At 42.2% G+C, this 20,166-nt stretch overlaps 1 pseudogene; it reads right to left on the bottom strand.

The window, feature by feature from the left end:
• Window positions 1-13,841: 13,841 nt before the first annotated feature.
• Window positions 13,842-19,728, bottom strand: LOC126080604 (glycine N-acyltransferase-like; annotated as a pseudogene).
• Window positions 19,729-20,166: the final 438 nt, after the last annotated feature.

Consider the following 20,166-nt stretch of genomic DNA (forward strand, 5'->3'; position numbering starts at 1 on the left):
AAGGAGAGTCAGATTATCAAAAAATTAAAAAGAAACCCTGTTGCCATTGAGTTGATTCCGACTCATAGATACCCCATGTGACAGAGCAGAACTTCCCCACAGGGTTCCCAAGGCTGTAATCGTTTTTATTTTGTATTTTTTAGTGTGATTTTAGATGAAGGTTTACAGAGCAAATTAGTTTCTCACTGACCAATACACATATTGTTTTGTGACACGGGCTGCCAACCCCACAATGTGTCAACACTCTCCCCTTCTCAACCATGGGCTCCCCATAACCAGGTTTCTTATCCCATTCTGCCTTTTCATCCTTGCCCCTGCTCTGGTGTACACATTAAGTCTCGCTTTGTTTTATAGGCCTGTCAGAGCAGTTGGTGGTGGGCACCATCTGGCTGTGCTGGACTCAGTCTGGTAGAGGCTGTGGGAGTTGTGGTCCATTAGTCCTATGGACCAATCTTTCCCTTGCATCTTTTGTTTTCTTCATTTTCCCTTGCTCCAGACGGGGTGAGACCAGTTGAATTTCTTAGATGGCCACTCACAAGCTTTTAAGACCCCAAATGCTACTCACCAAAGTAGGATGTGGAACATTTGCTTCATAAACTGTTATGCCAGTTGAGCTAGATGTCCCCCACAACCATGGTCCCTAGCCCTCAGCCCAGTAATTTGGTCCCTCAGCAAGTCTGGACATGTCTACGAAGTTTCTATGACCTTGCCTTGGTCAAGTGGTCCTGACTTCCCCAGTATTGTGTACTGTCTTACCCTTCACTAAAGATATCACTTACCTATTGTCTAAAAAATTGTCTAGTTGGTCTTTTTCCCTCTCTAGTCCTCCCCTTTCTTGTAACCATGAAAGATTGTTTCTTTCTGTGTGTAAACCTTTTCGTGAGCTTTCCTAATAGTGGTCTCATACATTATTTGTCCTTTTGTGATTAACTTATTTCACTCAGCATTATGTCCTCCAGATTCATACATGTTGTAAGATGTTTCGCAGATTCATCGTTATTTATTTTTGTATAGCATTCCACTATGTGTATGTAGCATAGTTTGTTTATCCGTTCACCTGTCGATTGGCACTTAGTTTGCTTTTTTTGCTATTGTGAATAAAGCTGCCAAAGCTGTAATCTTTATGAAAGCAGACTGTCATATCTTTCTCCTGCAGAGAAGCCGCTGGCTTCAAACTGCCAACCTTTCTCTTAGCAGCTGAGTGTTTAAGCACTGCCCCCCCAGGGCCCCTTATCATCAGATTACAAAGGCAATATCCTCCTCCTCCCCTTTCCTGTTCTCAAGTGCCTGCAACGGAAGCAATATTTTGGGGAAGCTCTGGGTGAGACCTGATTTGGAGAATCTGCTCTTCTTTCTTATACATACACAGAATAGCAAATTACTTTCATGGACTGACTGATGGTGTTAGGATCCTCCTCCATTAGTGCAAACTGCACCCATCCCCTGGGCATTCTGAGGCTGCAGTTAAACATTATGATGATGTTTCAATCTAGATGCTTCTAAGTGTTACTTTTATAGATGAGGAAAGTGAGCCTCAGAATGACTGAATAAGACTGGATTTTAACCCAAAACCTTTCCACCCAAACCCCCTCTACCCAGACCACCACTTGCTCTATCCTCAGAGAAGAAGGGATGGCTAGTATAAAATATCCTTTGAGTTCCAACTCTCTGTGGGATATAACCACAGAGGGAAACTTGTCACTATCCAGGACCGTGCCCTTGTGGCCTCTAAACTTGCTTATGAGGTTTGTCAATAATTACATTGTGGGGGGAGTAAGAAATGTAACCAGAAGTTCAGGGACAGGGACAGCAAGTGTCCAGTCACAGCTAAAAAAGGTCATGTGCTCCTCCCATTAATGGATAACCACAGCAGAACTTGCACTTTTTTTTTTTTGTTTCTATGTCCTCTCCAGGAGTCTTGTCCCTCGGGGAACATTAATTTTTATTTATCTCCTGGGCCTGAAGTCATTATGATCGTATATATACTTTCTCCAAGGCCAATGGTCATTGAGGGTGCTCTGTTGCTGTTATAAACTAAAGGGTGTTCTGTTCCAACAAAATATGTGTTGGAATTCTATCCCCTTTACCTGTGAATATATCTCAGTTGGGAACAGGGTTTTTTTTTTGTTAAGTAAACAAGACCATTTAAATTTATGGTGTGTTTTATAACAATCACTTTTGAGATATAAAATGTCATGGATTGAAATGTGTCCCCCAAAAATATGTGTATTGATTTGGCTAGGTCATGATTCCCAGTATTGTGTGATTTCCCACCGTTTTGGCATCTGATGTGATTTTCCTATGTGTTGTAAATCCTACCTCTGTGGTGTTAATGAGGTGGGATACATGGAAGTTATGTTAATGACACAGGATTCAATCTACAATACTGAATTGTGCCTTGAGCCAATCTCTTTGGAGATATAAAAGAGAGAAGCGAGCAGAGGGAGACCTGGGAGCCTCATACCTCCAAGAAAGCAGCACCAGGAGCAGAGTTCATCCTTTGCTCCTGAGGTTCCTGTGCGGAGAAGCTTGTAGATAAGGGGAAGATTGATAACAAGGACCTTCCTCCACAGCTGACAGAGAAAGAAAGCCTGTCCTTGGAGGTGATACCCAGAATTTAGAGTTGAACCCTACTCAACTGTGACAGAATAAATTTCTCTTTGTTGAAGCCATTCACTTATAGCAGCCTTTAATAACTAAGACATGAAATGAGCAGGTTAGGCACAGAAGCAAGCAAGCACAAATGGGAGAAAGATAGATGCCATGTGGAGATCTTCAAGGAACGTCAAGAAAAATGCTGGAGAAGCTGAGACAAGAATTTTCCCCCATAGTGGATAAACAGATACTTCCTCTAGAGCTGGTGCTCTGAATTCAGACTTGTAGAAGAAGATGAAGAATTTTACCAACTTCTGTAGCCTATAATTGAGCAACCATGCAATCGAGATGCATTGATATTCACTGGTGATTGAAATGAGAAAGTTGGAAACAAAGAAGAAGGATCAGTAGTTGGAAAATATGGCCTTGATGATAGAAATGATGCCAGAGATCACAAGACAGAATTTTCCAAGATCAACAACCTGTTCATTGGAAATACCCCTTTTCCACAACAAACAGCAACTATACACCTAGACCTTGTTGGATGGAATACAAAGTTACAGATTGAATTGTGCCCACCCAAAATATGTGTCAAGTTGGCTAGGTCATGATTCTCAGTATTGTGGAGTTGTCCACCATTTTGCGATCAGATGTGATTATCCCATGTGTTGTAAATCCTAACCCGTATGATGTTAATGAGACAGGATTAAAGGCAGTTACATTAACGAGGCAGGACTCAAGGAGAGAGGAGAAGGAACCCCTACCATCCAGAAAAAAGAGCCAGGAGTGGAATGTGACTTTTGCACCCCGGGTCCCTGTGCTGAGAAGCTCCTAGGTCAGGGGAAGATGGATGACAAGGCTCTTTCCCCATAGCTGACAGAGACAAAAAGCCTTTCTCTGCAGATGGCACCCTGATTTCAGACTTCTAGCCTCTTAGACTGTGAGAGAATAAACTTCCAAATGTTAAAGCCAACCACCTGTGGTATTTCTCTTCTAGTAGTACTAGATAACTAAGATAGAATTTCGTACCTGGAGCATGGGGTGCTGCTCTAAAAGACACCTAAATTGTGGAAGCAGTTTTGAAGCCTTGAATGGGTAGAGGCTGGAAGAGTTTTAAATAGCCTAGTAGTAAAAGCCTAGATTGCCTGAAAAGATTGTTATTGGAATTATGAATATCAAAGAAAATTCTGGTGAGGGCTCAGAAAGAAGTGAGGAGAGCTTTATCTCCGGAGATCATGCAGACCACAAGGAGCAACAGAACCAGGAGACCAGTGCAAAGATGGACTCATGGAGCAAGAGAGCTTACTGCCTTCTGGCTAAGGCTTACTGGCAGAGTGGGGTGCTTCCAGGGACTTATCAGCAGAGCTAAAGACCTTTGAAACACTTACCCTAGCAGGGCAGAATCCAGGGTTGTGCAAGAGGGCCAAGGGGCCAGGGGGCCAAGAGGCCAAGGAACAGGAAGTAGAAGCTGAAGAGAGAAAGAGCACAGGAAGCAGAGCTACCTAGGTCTCAAAGGATAGGGCCACAACCTCTGGGGACTTAAAGGGTAGAACCACAACCTGCTGGATATCAAAGGGTGGGGACACAGCTTACTAGGTTTCAAAGAGTCAGATCTTCACTAACTCGCTCTGAGGTGTGGGGCTAAGGTTCACAAGAACCAGGGGATGGGATAGACTCTTCCATCCAAAGGTGAGAAGGAGAGGCTCCCCTGCCTAACAGATAGAAGAAGAGAAACTCCCAGGACCATGGAGGTAGGGTCGACACTCAGATAGACTAGGATATGGGGCCATACAAACTCAAGGGAGCACAGTTATTGTCCCAGTGGGTGTGGAAGGCAGGGCTGAAGGCCAGGGCCAAGGGATCTTCACCCAAAATCCAGAGAGTGTGGCCAATAACCAGAGTATGGAGGGCAGGGTTGTTGCCTAAATGGTCTCAGAGAACAGAGGAATATTTTCAAGCTTTGAGAGCTAATGTAATGTGTTCTCCTGGGTTTTGGACTTGCTTGGTGCCTGTTATCCCTTTTTTCCTTCCAATTTCTCCCACTCATAATGGAAATGTCTACTTTGTGCCTGTTCCACTGCTGTACTTTGGAAGCAGATAACTTGTATTCTAGATTTCAGAGATGAAAAGGAATTTTTTGGAATTTGAAATTGAAGGTGATTTAATACTGTTGATATGATGGGGTGGAGGTGTTTTACATGTGGCATCGACAGGAACTTTTGGGGGCAAAGGGTAGAATGTTATAGATTGAACTTCATCCCCCAAAATTGTGTGTCAACTCGGCTAGTCTATGATTCCCAATATTGTATGATTGTCCACCACACATAATCTGATGTGATTATCCTATGCATTGTAAATCCTAACCTCTGTGATGTTAATGGAGCCCTGGTGGCACAGTGGTTATAAGTTCGGCTGGTAATCAAAAGGTAATCAGCTGGTAATCTCCTTGGAAACCATATGGGACAGTTCTACTCTGTCCTGTAGGGTTACTATGAATCAAAATCAACTCAACAGCAATGGGTTTTGTTTTGGGTTTTGGTATATGACTGGAAAGGAGCCCTGATGGCACAACATTTAAGGGCTTGGGTGCTAACCAAAAGGTCAGAGGTTCAAACCCACCAGCCACTCCATGGGAGAAAGATGTGGCAGTCTTCTTCTATAAAAATTTACAGCCTTGGAAGTCCTATGGGACAGTTCTACTCTGTCCTATAGGGTCACCATGAGTTGGAATTAACTCAATGGCAATGGGTTTTGGTATATGTCATAGATTGAATTGTGTCCTCCCAAAATAGGTGTCAACTTGGTTAGGCCATGTTTCCCAGTATCCTGTGGTGGTCCTCCATTTTGTGATTGTAATTTTAAGTTAAAGAGGATTAGGGTGTGGTTGTACCACCCTTACTAAGGTCACATCCTTGATCCAATGTAAAGGGAGTTTCCCTGGGTTGTGGTCTGCACCACCTTTTATCTTACTAGAGATAAAAGGAAAGGGAAGCAAGCAGAGAGTTGGGGGCCTCATGTCACCAAGAAAGCAGTGCCGAGAGCAGAACATGTCCTTTGGACCCAGGGTTCCTACTCAGAGAAACTCCCAGGCCAAGTGAAGACTGATGACAAGGACCTTCTCCAGAGCCAACAGAAAGAGAAAGCCTTCCCCTGGAGTTGACACCATGAATTTGGATTTCTAGCCTACTAGACTGTGAGAAAATAAATTTCTCTTTGTGAAAACCATCCACTTGTGGTATTTCAGTTATAGCAGCACTCGATGACTAAGACAGTATATAACTGGAATTGTGCTAAATTCTGGGAATAGAGAAGTAGACAATATACACAGTCCCTGCCTTCTTGACTTCTAATAAGAAAGACAAGTGTGGAACAAGTAAATATAAAAATAATTAATTTTATAAAGGAGGAGTTCGGGGTACCATGGGAAGAATTATAGGGGGACTTATTACCTGGTGCCAGAGAAGATTGCCCCAGGAAAGTGATATTTATACTGAGACTAAATGGTAAGTAGGAGTTAACCAGACAATGGCAATTACGGTACAATGACACTGAGATGGGGGGAAGCTGTATTTGAAGAACTCTAGGAAGAAAGTGGAAACCCTGGTGGCGTAGTGAAGTGCTACGGCTGCTAACCAAGAGTTAGCCAGCTTGAATCTTACAGGCACTCCTTGGAAACTCTATTGGGCAGTTCTAGTCTGTCCTATAGGGTCCCTTTGAGTTGGAATTGACACGACGGCAGTGGGTCTTTTTTGGGTTTAGGAAGAAAGTATGGCCAGAGGGTGGAGGGTGATGACAAAGGAATGTGAGGTGACAGGGACTGTCTCCTAAAGTGACTCATAAACTATGTTAAGACTCTGTGCGTAAGAAAACATTGAAGAGATTTAAACATCTAAGTGATCATCGCTTTAAGAAGATTATACTGGCTACAGAGTGGATAATTCATTAGGAGGGACAGAAGTGAAAGAGGGAGACTAATATGGAGGCTATAGTAGAAATTCAGATGAGAAACAATTGTTTCTTGGACTAAAGTGTTTGCAATGGGGGATGGAGATAAATAGATGGAAGGAAAATATGTGTTTTAGAGAAATTCTAGGCTTACACTTCCCTAGAAATAAAAGATTTTTATTGAAGGTTGAACAATAAGAACATTTTGTGAAATGGAGAATCACAGAGGCACTTAGATAAGAGGCTTTAGCTTGTGTTCTAAATTGTAGTAGCTGGGCACTATCTGATTCATTTTGCTGTAGCTTCAGGTCTTTTCTTTAGGGTGTGTTGATCTTTGGCTGGGGTAAGTGTTGTAAACAGGGCCACATTAGGGGAACAGTAATTTGACATTTTCAAAATGGTTTGATTTTAGAAGTACATTTTATTCTTTGAGCAAAATTAGTTTCTTCTAAATATATGATTCATTGCAGCTGATGTGCACAATGCAACATGTTGTCTGATTTCTTGTCTGTGCTTCTGTGGGTCTTGATTGTGGATCTAAGTAAAAGGAAATTATGACAACTTAGATCTTTTGTCCATTTACCATGATGTTGCTTATTGGTCCAGTTGTGAGGATTTTTGTTTTCTTTATACGGAAGTGTAATCCATACTGAAGGCTGTGGTCTTTGATCTTCATTAGTAAGTGCTTCAAGTCCTCTTCACTTTCAGCAAGCAATGTTATATCATTATGTCATCTGAATATCACGGGTTGATAATGAGTCTTCCTCCAGTCCTGATGCCCCGTTTTTCTTCATATCGTCCAACTTCTCAAATTATTTGCTCAGCATACAGATTAAGTTTGGTGAAAGGGTACCCCTGACACACACCTTTCCAATGTAGTACCCCTTTGTTCTGTTTAAACGGCTGCCTCTTGATCCATGTACAGATTCCTCATGAGCACGGTTATGTGTTCTGAAATTCCCATTCCAATGTTATCCATAATTAGTTATGATCCACACAGTCGAACGCCTTAACACATTCAGTAAAACTCAGGTAAACATCTTTCTGGTATTCTTTACTTTCAGCCAAGATCCATCTGACATCAGAAGTGATATCCCTGGGTCCACATTACCTTCTAAATCTTGCTTGAATTTCTGCCTGTTCCTTGTTGACATACTGCTGCAGTTGCTTTCGAATGATCTTCAGTAAAATTTTACCAGCATGTGATATTAATGATATTATTCAATAATTTCCACATTTGGTTGGATCACCTTTCTTGGGAGTAGGCATGAATATGGATCTCTTCTAGTTGGTTGACCAGGTAGCTATCTTCTAAGTTTCTTGGCATAGATGAGTGAGCACTTCCAGCACTTCATCCATTTTTTGAAACATCTCAATTGGTGTTCCATCAGTTCCTGGAGCCTTGTTTTTCACCAGTGCCTTCAGTGCAGCTTGGACTTCTTCCTTCAGGACCATTGGTTCTTGATCATATGTTACCTTCTGAAAAGATTGAACGTCAACCAATTATTTTTGGTACAGTGTCTCTGTGTATTCCTTCCACACACCTGTCAGTTTGTCATATGTGGGGGCTTGTGTGTTGCTGTGATGCTGGAAGCTATGCCATTGGTATTCAAATACCAGCAGGGTCACCCATGGTGGACAGGTGTCAGCTGAACTTCCAGACTAAGATAGATTAGGAAGAAGGACCCGGTGGTCTTCTTCTGAAAAGGATTAACCAGTGAAACCATATAAATAGCAGTGAAACATTGTCTCATATAGTGCCAGAAGATGAGCCCCTCAGGTTGGAAAGCACTCAAAATATGACTGCGGAAGAGCTGCCTCCTCAAAATTCAGTCAACCTTAATGACCCGGATGGAGTCAAGCTTTGGGAACCATTTGCCGATCTGGCATGACTCAAAATAAGAAAAAACAGATGCAAGCATCCATTAATAATTAGAACATGGAATGTACAAAGTATGAATCTAGGAAAATTGGAAACGGTCAAAAATGAAAAGGAACCCATAAAGACTGCTATGCTAGGCATTAGTGAGCCGAAATCAACTTGCCTCCTGAGCTGTGAGAAAATTAATTTCCGTTCTTTAGAGCCACCCAGGTGTATTTCTGTTACAGCAGCACTGAGATACAGACAGTTTTAGTCATCTAGTGCTGCTATAACAGAAATACCACAAGTCGACGGTTTTAACAAAGACAAATTTATTTTCTCAAAGTCTAGTAGGTTACAAGTCCAAATTCAGGGCGTCAGCTCCAGGGGAAGGCTTTCTCTCTCTGTGGGCTCTGGAGGAACGTCCTTGTCCTCAATCTTCTCCGATCGAGGAGCTTCTCAGGTGCAGGAACCCCGGGTCCAGAGGACGCACTCTGCTTCTGGTGCTGCTTTCTTGGTGGTAGGAGGTCCCCAACTGTCTGCTTGCTTCCCTTTCCTTTCACCTCTTGAGAGAGAAAAGGTGGTGTAGCCACACCCCAGGGAAACTCCCTTTACACTGAAACAGGGAGGTGACCTGAGTAAGGGTGGTGTTACAATCCCACCCTAATCTCTTAACATAAAATTACAACCACACAATACTGGAAATCATGGCCTCGCCAAGCTGACACATGTTTTTGGGGAGACACAATTCAGTCCATGACACAGAGCATCACACTTTTATTCTGACTTTGGAGAAACTGATTCCCAGAATAAGGAAATAATGTGTACAAGGTCACTTAAAGATGGTGTTACACTGTTATAGCTCCCTTGAGGAAGGAACTTGCTGCAAGGAGTATAGTTGTGTGATAGCTTGTAGCTGCTGCACATTTGGGATGGACCAAGTTCACACTGTCCCCACGCTGTTCTTAGCAATGACTGAGCATGGAACTGGCGTTGGAGCTGGACCATCTCTATCTGAGGCAGGGTGCCTCCTTCAGGCAATCTTTCTTTTGGACTCCCCATCAGTTAGTATAACCACAGTACACCCAGAATGCTCCTTAGGAGCAAGGATGGGGAGACTTCATCTCGTATGCTTTGGACATATTATCAGGAGGGATCACGCCCTAGAGAAGAACATCATGCTTACTAAAGTAGAGGGTCAGCAAAAAAGAGGAAGACCCTCAACAAGATGGATTGATAAGGTGGCTGTAACAATGGGCTCAGGCATAGCAGAGATTGTGACTATGGCGCAGGACTGGACAGTGTTTAATTTTGTTGAACTGACTCAACAGCACCTAACAACAACAACGCTATCAGACTGGCTGAGACTTTCTCTTAGCTGCGCCACAGGTCAAAGCTCTTCCTAACCAATTCTCCTTCCCCTACTCTCTCCTTTCACAGGTGTAAGACATGCTTCACCAGCTTGCTCCTGCTCCCTCTTTCCTTTATTCTTTAACGGAATTTCTCCCCATAAATATCTAGAGCCTGTAATTTCATCTTGGTGTATTTGTGTAATTTGTAATACAGTGTAATGCAGTGGTATAAACAATTGAAATGAGAAAGACTTTTTTTGGTGTTGTTTATTGTTTTTCCCAACTGAGGATTTTATAGCAATTAACATCACATGCTTAGTAAGTAGAGGGTCAGAAAAAAAGAGGAAGACCCTCAGTGAGATGGATTGACATAATGGCTGCAACAATGGGCTCAATCATAACAATTGTCATAAGGATGGCACACGACTAGATACTGTTTCATTCTGTTGTACTTAGGGTTGCTATGAGTTGGGACCCACTCGATGGCACCTAACAAAAACAACAATTAAAACATGACATTGTAGACAGGTGGGGAAGTATTTAAGGCTACATCTGATAAAAGAGAAAAGCATATAAACTGATTGTATTTTTAATTTCAACAATATGAAAATGTGGACAAAATTCTCCCTCATAGATGATGTTTTATTTTTTACTTTAGACCATAATACTTTTTTTCCTATAAATAAGAATATGACCTTTAAGCTTTAACAACAACACAAAACTCTCTACACATGAAAGTATTAACTGCATCATTTTATATGATTTTAAAAAGTCTAGAACTGACCCAAAATATATGAAAAAGATATCTAGTAATGAGATAAGATAAAACATACAACTATATGATTAGTTAAAAGCATGAGTTTAGAGTCAGGCAGTTACGGACTTAGATTCCAAGGAATTCCTTTCTGAAATGCATGTAAATATGACAAATTTTAAACAATGTATGTAAAAAGATAGACCCACGCCCAGTAATATAACTCCCAGAGAGTCACTGCAATATCCAACTTTTGTTGTTGTTAGCTGCCACAGAGTTGATTCCAACTCACGTGACCTTAAGTACAACAGAATGAACTCTTGCCTGGTCCTGCGTCATCCTCACAATGACCGGCAGGTTCAAGTCCATCGTTGTGGCTATTCTGACGATCATCCCCCTGAGAGTCTTCCATGCCCTCATTGGCCCTCTACTTCACCAAAGGTCCTTCCTCTAGTGACTGATCTTTCCTGATGATGTGTCCGAAGTGAGCAAGTTGGACGATGCTCTGTTGTGACCTGTAAGTGATCTCTAGGCCTTTCTCCCGTCTGTCTTAGTCTGGAAGCTTGGCTGAAACCTTTTCACCATGGATGAACTTGTTGGTATTTGAAATACTGTCAGCATTGTTTCCAGTATCAGAGCAATATGCTAGCAACTACAGTGTGACAACCTGACAGACGGGTAGTGAGACCTCTTCAGTAAAGTTGCTAATTCTTGATTATTTCTACTCATTTCTCATTTACATGAAGTGTGCCCTCAGGTCAATTTTTCATTTAGGGTGCATAGGCAATATACTTTCTAAATGTATACACTGCCCAGCATTCATTAGCTGAAGTTATTATTTTCTTTTATTACAAACCATCTCTGGTGTCCTCTAGACAGCAGGGTACGTGGGGAAGTGGTGAAGGGGTGGTTTGCTGTCTGCCTACTGGCCTGCTTATGGTGAGGTTTCTCGAGGTGTCCAATTTAGACCTTCATCCAAGAGAGGTGAAAAGATCTTAAAGGATGTCTTAACCCTTTCTGATGCCTGAGTCCCCTGAATATGTATGGATGGTTGATATTAATTGGGTACAAAATCCTTCTGGGTCCAATTAATAAACCATAAACTTGTATCTCTGTAACTTTGGCCCAGCCTGTTAACCATTTCTTGCCTTCCTCACACAAACAAACAGAATTGCCATGTTCCAAGTGAAAGAAATCAAACAGTGCAGGGCTCTTTGGGTCAGAAAGAGTAATCCCACTGTTCACTGGCAAGTGCACAGGCTTTTATTACTTACAGTAATCAAGATGAGATGAATGGAGTAGGGTTTATCAAAAGGAGCAGGTACTCCCAAAAGGCTCTTGTCTAAGGGTGAAATGTTTGGTCACTTCCGTGCACACTCCTCAATGGGTAAGAGAACAAACAGGAACTTGGGCCTGGGTTTATATATATAAACAGGAGAGTTGTAGTGCTGAACTGCATGGAAGCAAGAGGAGGGGGGTAAGAGAAAGGTGCCTTTGTTTAGGTACAAGTAGCATAGGAATCCCAGGACCAGAAAGATGACTTTGTCCAAGATCAAAGAGTGTAGCCATCCTGTGACCAGTTTCCCCACTAACTACAAGATTAACTGCGTACACTTAAGTAGTTACGCATTGTCATGGAGACAGAGAAAGTTACTGTGAGCTTAGTACAGGGAGGAAGACTTCTCTGTCAAGGAGAAACTGGGAGAGAGAGGTGAGACCCAATTCCCAGCCTCCTTATCAAAGAATACTCTGAGCCCAAGGCTTTAGGTTAGGTAGCCCGAAAACCAAAACTCACTGCCATCAAGTTGATTCCGACTTATAGCATCCCCATAGGGTTTCCAAGGCTGTAAATCTCTGTGGAAGCAGACTGCCACAACTTTCTCCTGTGGAGCAGCTTGTGGTTTCAAACTGCCAACCCTTTGGTTAGCAGTCGATCACTGTAACCACTGTGCCAACAGGGCTCCTTAGGTGGTCTGGATGGGAATCGTAAAGGCAGGCCTCCCTCCCAGCAAGAATTGTTACATCATTCTAGTGCTTTATAATAAAAATAACATGAAGGTAGAATAAAATGTGTCAATAAATGATCATAGCTCAAAAATTTCTCAAAGGATCTTTATTCATTGCTATATCCCAAATGCATAGAACAGTGCCTGACACATTCTAAGTGATCAATTAATATTTTTTGTTGTTGTTGAAATGAGGAAAATTATGGAGAATTTAGCAGATTGACATTGGTGCTGCCAGCATGGAGAAACCTAAATCAAGAGTTACGAGAATGTGGGCCCTCTTGTATCTTGCCATTTCCAGATTTGGGAATTCTCCACAAGAAAATAAGTTTAAGAAAAAGAATAATGAAGGAAAAAATGAAGAAGGAAGGCCAGAAGGGAGGGAGGAAGGAAAGGAGGGAGGGAGAGAAGAAGAAAGGGAGAAAGGAAGGAAGGAAAGAGAAAAATGAAGAAAAAAGAAGGGGAAAAATGACAGAAAATAAATTTCAGTGTTCTCTAACAAGGAAAGTAAATGATACTATATCAGTGTGATTAAATATTTTGCCACCACCAAAATGATAAAGTTATAGAAATTTTAAGGTGTTTCTACGAAATAATATGAAAAATCAATTGGAACATAAGTTTCCGTTATAACTACAGAAGTATCATCAATATGCTTAACTAGAGTGGGAAGTGAATTTCCATCTACAATCCTAGGGAATAACATACACTCTATTATTTCTCTACACCAGTGGTTCTCAAAGGATGTCTCTGGACCAGTAATATCGGGATCCTTTGCGAACTTGTTAGAAATACAAATTCGCGGGCCCTACTCCATATCAACTAAAGCAGAAAATCTGGGGATGGGGCCCAGCAATCTGTGTTTTTAAGAAACCTGCAAATGAATTTGATGCAGGCTCAAGTTTGAGAACCAAAACTCTAAACAGGCAGTTCTCAACCAGGGGCTATTTTGCCTCCAGGGGACATATGGGAATGGGTGGAGATATTTTTGGTTGTCAACTCTGGGAGGAGGATGCAACTGGCATCTAGTGGGTCGTGGCCAGGGATGCTGCTGATGAAAGAGTATTGCAGTAGTCCTGGAAATGTGGGGCAACAGGAAGGCCACCGAGGGAATGCTGAGCCTGCTTCCTACTGAGGAACCAAATGGATGTCCCTGAACTCTTTGAGGGCAGGAACCTTGGCTGTTCTGTTCGCTATGCATTTCTGCTTTCCCAGAGCCCAAACTGCTCTCACTCCTTTACCAGTGGTTACAATTTGTTCTTTTCCTCCACCTGCCCTTCTGCTCCTCCAGCCACATGCCTAGCCCCACTCCCCAACAATATCTATGTTCAGGTACAGCAACACAGAGGAACACAGTTCCCCTGGTTCCAGGTACAGGGCATGATTCTATGGTTCAGCTTGTGACTCAACTCCTGTACAGCTTTGTTGCTCTTGTCTGTGTGAAAATAGGTGGGCAAACTAAGTTTGAGCAGAACCTGGGCATAGTGATAGACAACATGGTGGGTAAGGCCTTGATTCCGGTACTCAGGTACAGCACCTACCATCCTCGTCTCTCCAGTCAGATCCCTCAAGGCCCAGGACACCGGGGTCCCCTCTGGCCCTAGCAGACAATAGGTAGGGAAGGTCCGGATACAGCGCTCAATAAGTCTCTGGCTCCTCTCGTTGCCACCGAAGAGCCAAAATTTATTCACTAAAGCAGCATGGGTGACATCCAGGGATGAGGGCTTAAACAGCTCTTGGTTGCTATGGAGAAGCCAAGGGAAAAGAAAAGCTCATGAGTATGAAGTTTTATAAGGAGCCCTGGTGGTGCACTCAGCTGCTAACCAAATGATCGGTAGTTCAAATTTACTCAACAGCGATTCAGGAAAAAGACTTGGTGATCTGCTTACATAAGGATTACAGCCAAGAAAACCCTCTGGGGCAGTTCTCCTCTGTCACCTGGGGTCGTTATGAGTCAGAATCGACCCAGCAGCAAAGAATAAGAACAAAAGCAACTCGAAGTTTTATGGTCCCTGGGTGACAAATGGTTTATGCTTGACTATTAACCTAAAGGCTGGCAATTCGAACCCACTCCAGGGCATCAGAGAACAAAGGCCTGGCAATCTGGTTTCGTAAAGATTAAAGCCAAGAAAACCTGGTGGAGTACAATTCTACTGTGTAACACATGGGGTCGCCATGAGTTGGAATCCACTTGACGGCAACAGGTTTTATAAAGTTTTACATTTCCTCTTACCTCTATTGTCTTGAGAGACAGAGTAGGCAGAGGAAATAGCAAGTGCAAAGTCCTGCAGTATGGATGAGCGTGTGATAACAGAAAAACAGAAAAGGGCTCGTGTTGTTGGAGGGAATGAGCAGGAAGGACAAGACAGGTTGAAGAGGTAGACTGATTTGATAGCCTTGAAGTAGAAAGCAGGGAAAGAAGCTGGGGGACTACTTCAGTAGTGAGAGATATGTGTAGTGCAGAGTAACTTTTATCACACTCAGATTGCCTTGGGTCTGCCAATCACGGGTGATAAGTTCTTTGTATCCAGCAGAGAAGGAAGTAGTTTCCTTAGTGTCTCATGCTCCATGGAGAGGATGCATTGTGTGTGCTGGACCTCGAATGATTTAGTGGCTGCAAGACTTTGTATCACCTCATTCAGGCTGGACTGTGAACCTGGGTAGGATTATAAGGAGAGATGTAATTCTAGGGGGAAGCTTTCCAGTGCAGTAAGAAGTGTCTGGAATTTGAATTCAGAAAACCTTGGTTCTGGGGTTGGTGCTGCTGCTGTGTGACCTTAGTGTTATGTATTAAGCATTTGTGCAACTTTCCTTGTTTTACACAAGTGGAAACATGCCCAGGGATTGATTTGGCAGCACCAAGAACAGAGCCAAGTTTTCCAGGCTGCATAACCACGCAGTTTTGGTAATTAAAAGAGGTGAGTTATAAAGAAAAAGTAGCCAACATTTTTGAGCAATTACTCTGTTCTCAAAACGGCAAATTGTTGCAGTAATAACCCACAATTTCTCCAAACAGCCTGCTATCCTTTTCCTGGGATAGTCCCCTAATGCAATGAGGTTTACTGTGGCCATGTGACTTCCTTTCACCAATGGGACAAAAGTAAATTTGGTGTTTGGAGAGGCTTAAAAGTGCTTGTGTGTTGGAGCTTGCCCTCTCTTTTCTACTCCCAGTTACCCCGAATCTAACACCATATGAGTAGGCCCATACTAGGCTACCTGAGAACTAACATACCCTAGCCTGCACATGGCCTTATCACCTTGTCACCACAGCCAAGAGCTGGCACTAACTGACAGCCAGAACCATCATTCAGACATGTGAGTGAGGTCACACTGTAGCAGCCAGCCCGTAGTCCACCCACCACCTGACCACAGCTGCATGAGTAAACCAAGGAATACCAGCAGAAAACCTGCCTTGCAAAGCCTAGCCGAAATGCTGATTTGCAAAATTATGAGCTGAGCAGCGATTGTTGATTTAACTTTTAGGGTGGTTTTTCTATGCAGGAAAAGCTAACTGATGCATTCAGGTATTGTGCTAAGCTCTTTCCACTGAAGATTTCTATTCACCTAAGTTTTCTTAAAATGAAATGATAGTTTAGCTTAACTGGTAAAAATGTCTACTTTGTGCTCTTTTTTTTTATATGGGATCAAACTGACAACAGCAACTTGAAAGATTAGATAGCAAACTTAGGGGGCAGTAATTTCATGTTAATGGGGGAGGAACAACTTGGAAAAGGAGGGTGAGAATGGTTGCACAACTCAAAAAGGTAATCAATGTCACTGAATTGATACATGTAGAAACTGTTGAATTGGTGTAAGTTCAGCAGTGTATATTCTCAAAAACAACAACAAAATAAAATAAATTATTTAAAAAAAAGATTCAATTTCAGGTTTTCAGTGCTCCTGTGTTTTAGATAAGAAGCTTGGATGCTAACCAAAAAATTATATTATGGTTCCCTATATGAAACCAGGAATCCGTGGGTGGTGGAAATGGTTAATACACTCAGCTGTTAACGGAAACCTTGGAGGTTCGAGTCCACCCAGAGGTGCCTCAGAAGAAAGATGGGACAATCTACTTCCAAAAAATCAGCCGTTGAAAATCTCACGGAACACAGTTGTACTCCGACATGCCTAGAGTTGCCTTGAAATGGAGTCGATTTTATGGCAACTGGTATGTGAAACCTGTTCTTTACTAGCTTTGAGGTTTTTCTTTTTTCTTTATAGATGTAGTTGTAGATGAGTTTGAAAAAAAAAAGAAAAGAAAACAGCAGACTGAGAGTCTGGAACTTGTAAGGAGGTATAAGTCATAGCGGAAACTTGCTCTGCACAAAGAAATGAATCAGCACACATCCCAGGCCTCTTACTCTGGATCTGCAAATGTTGTTTCCAGTTGATGACTTCTGGTGGGTTGAGGAATTTCAGGCAGTTGTTGGGATCCTTGGAGTAGATTTGGTAAGTATTGAAGTAGTGGTCAAGATCATCTGTCATCTCCTGTTTGTGTTGGAAAGGGAAATAAATCAAATTCATTCTATTTTACTGTTGCAATGCTGGTTTTTGGAATTTCAGTACACTGTGATAATTTTTAAGTACTAAAGTATTTGATATTTGTAGGAGTGCATTACCATTATTTCTGAATCACTTAAATCATGAGATCAAGATCAGAGATTCTGCATCAATTGCTCCCAACCCACCTGGAGCAAAGCAGAATGAAAAGCACCAAAGACACAAGGAAATATTAGCCCAAGAGACAAAAGGGGCCACATAAACCAGAGACTCCATCGGCCTGAGACCAGAAGAACTAGATGGTGCCTGGCTACCATCCATGACCTCCCTGGCAGGGAACAAAACAGAGAGTCGCTGACAGAGCAGGAGAAAAATGGGGTGCAGAACTTAAATTCTAGTAAAAAGAATAGACTTAAGGGTCTGACTATGACTGGAGGAACCACAGAATACATGGCTCCTGGACTCTGTGATATCCCAGAACTAAAACCATGCCCAAAGCCAACTCTTCAGACAAAGAATAGACTGGACTATAAGACATAAAGTGATACTCATGAAGAGTGTGCTTCTTAGTTCAAGTAGACAGAAGAGGCTTAATGGGCAGCTCCTATCCAGAGGTGAGATGAGAAGACAGAAAGGGATAGGAGCTGGTTGAATGGACACTGGAAATCTGGGGTTGAAAGCAGGAATGTACAGTCACATTAAAGGAATAGCAACTAGGAGTACATAACAATGTATGTATAAATTTTTGTATGAGAAACTGACTTCAGCTGTAAAGTTTCACCTAAAGCACAATTAAAAAAAAAAAGATCAGTGATTCAAGTATCAAATTTATGACGGTTCTCAGGGGACATCTAGCTCAATTGACATAGCTTATATAGAAAATAATCTGTATTCCCTTTTGGCGAATAGCACGTGGGATCTTATAAGCGTGTGAGTGGAGATCTAAGATACTCCACTAGTCCATCTGGAGCAAGGTAGAATGAAGAAAACCGAAGACACAAGGGAAAGATCAGTCCATAGGACTAATGGACCACAACTACCACAGCCTCTGCAAGACTGAAAAAAAAAAAAAAAGTGTTGCCTTTGAGTCGATTCTGGCCCATAGTGACTCTATAGGGCAGAATAGAACTGCCCCATTGGGTTTCCAAGGAGTGCCTGGTGGATTCAAACTGCCAAATTTTTGGTTACCAATCGTAGCTCGTAACCACTACGGTACCAGGATTTCCACCAGGCTGTGTTCCGCACAGTTAGATGGTAACCAGCTATCACCACCAACTGTTCTGACAGGGATCACAATAGAGGGTCCCAGGCAGAGCTGGAGAAAAATGTAGGACAAAATTCTAACACACACACACACACAAAAAAGACCAGACTTACTGGCATGACTCTACAGGGGAAACCCTGAGGATATTGCCCCCAGACACACTTTTAACTCAGTACTGAAGTCACTCCTGAGGTTCACCCTTCAGTCAATGAGTGCTTGTAGCAGAAACATCACATTAATATTTTTATAAATTTATATTTTCACAAGATATTTTAAAATGAGCATAAGAATTTTCATCTTTGAAATATATTAAAAATTTGGCTTCACTACTTTTTTAAAACATTTACCCAAAACATATATGGAAATTCTAGTGCTATAATTTTGCTCTTCATTGTCCCCCTAACTCACTGTGCAGTTTCACACCTTCCTGTCTGCTCTTTCTACTGTCTTTGGTTAGAACACTCTTTTCCTTCTCAGTCTGACAAAAATACATTTATTTACATAGTCAAGTTCAGATGAAACCTCCACCAAGAAGTATCTCTAACCCTCTCCTGTAACCTTCACCACATCTAGTTTAAATCAGCTTTTGCCTAGAATAGTTCTTTTTTTTTTTAGATAAAGATTTGCAGAACAAACTGGTTTCTCTTCAAACAGTACATATCGTTCTATGACATTCGTTAACAACTCCACAATATGTCAACACCCTCCGTTCTCAACCCAGCATTATTACCAGCTTTCTTGTTCCCTGCTGCCTTCAAGACCTACCCCAGGGCTGGTGTACCCCTTTAATCTTGTTTTGTTCCATGGATCTGTTCAATCTTTGGCTGAAGGATGAACCTCGGCAGTGACCTCATTACTGAGCTGAAAGGGTGTCGGGAGCCATAGTCTCAGAGTTTCTCCAGTCTCTGTCAGGCCAGCAAGTCTGGTCTTTCTTTTTGATTAAGAATTTTGTTCTACATTTTTCTCCAGCTCTATCTGGGGCCCTCTATTGTGATCCCTGTCAGAGCAGTCAGTGGTGGTAGCCAGGTACCACCTAGTTGAACTTGACTCAGTCTGGTGGAGGCTGTGGTAGATGTGGTCCATTAGTCCTTTAGACTAATCTTTCCCTTGTATGGACTAGTTCTGTATCTTGTACATCTTCTGTTGTTGCATATCTCACATCGTGCTGTAATTTATTTGTTTATCTTCTCCTCTAGTGTATGAACTTCTTGAGGACAGGAACTTGTTCCCCATCACCATGGTTTATTTGCGGACCCTCAGGGTCTACCCTATTGCCAGTCACATGATAGGCACACAGCAAATAGAGACATAAAAGCATACTCATTCTACATCTGGCACCTTACCTGTTCCTGAGGGCGGACAACCACTGTATTAAAATCTGGCCACTTGTCCACCAGGGCCTTTAACTTGAATGGGTTTCCTTGGTTCATATGGAAGACGGTCCCATAAACCTGCAGCATCCCAGGAAAGTAAGAGAGTTGGCATGTTAGGATGGGATGGCAAGGTGCCTTGTGTTTGATCACAACAATGATTATTTCTATGAAACCAAGAAAATGTGTGGTAGAAAGAGCCAAACAGGGCATCTAAACCAAATAATCATTATGTTCTACACTTTTAGCCCAAATGAAAAGAACTTTCTCCATCAAATTATGAGAATTATAAACCAAACCCACTGCCGTCGATCATAGCAACCCTATAGAATAGAGTAGAACTGCCCCATAGAGTTTCCAAGGAGCGCCTGACGGATTCGAAATGCTGAACTCTTGGTTAGCAGCCATAGCACTTAACCACAACGCCACCAGTGTTCCCATAAGAATTATACATAGAGTGAAATAGTCCTACCAATAAAAACAATCATTTGAAAACCACCACTCTTGAGGCGGAGCCAA

The sequence above is a fragment of the Elephas maximus genome, chromosome 7 (assembly GCF_024166365.1).
Source record: "Elephas maximus indicus isolate mEleMax1 chromosome 7, mEleMax1 primary haplotype, whole genome shotgun sequence".
NCBI lineage: Eukaryota > Metazoa > Chordata > Mammalia > Proboscidea > Elephantidae > Elephas > Elephas maximus.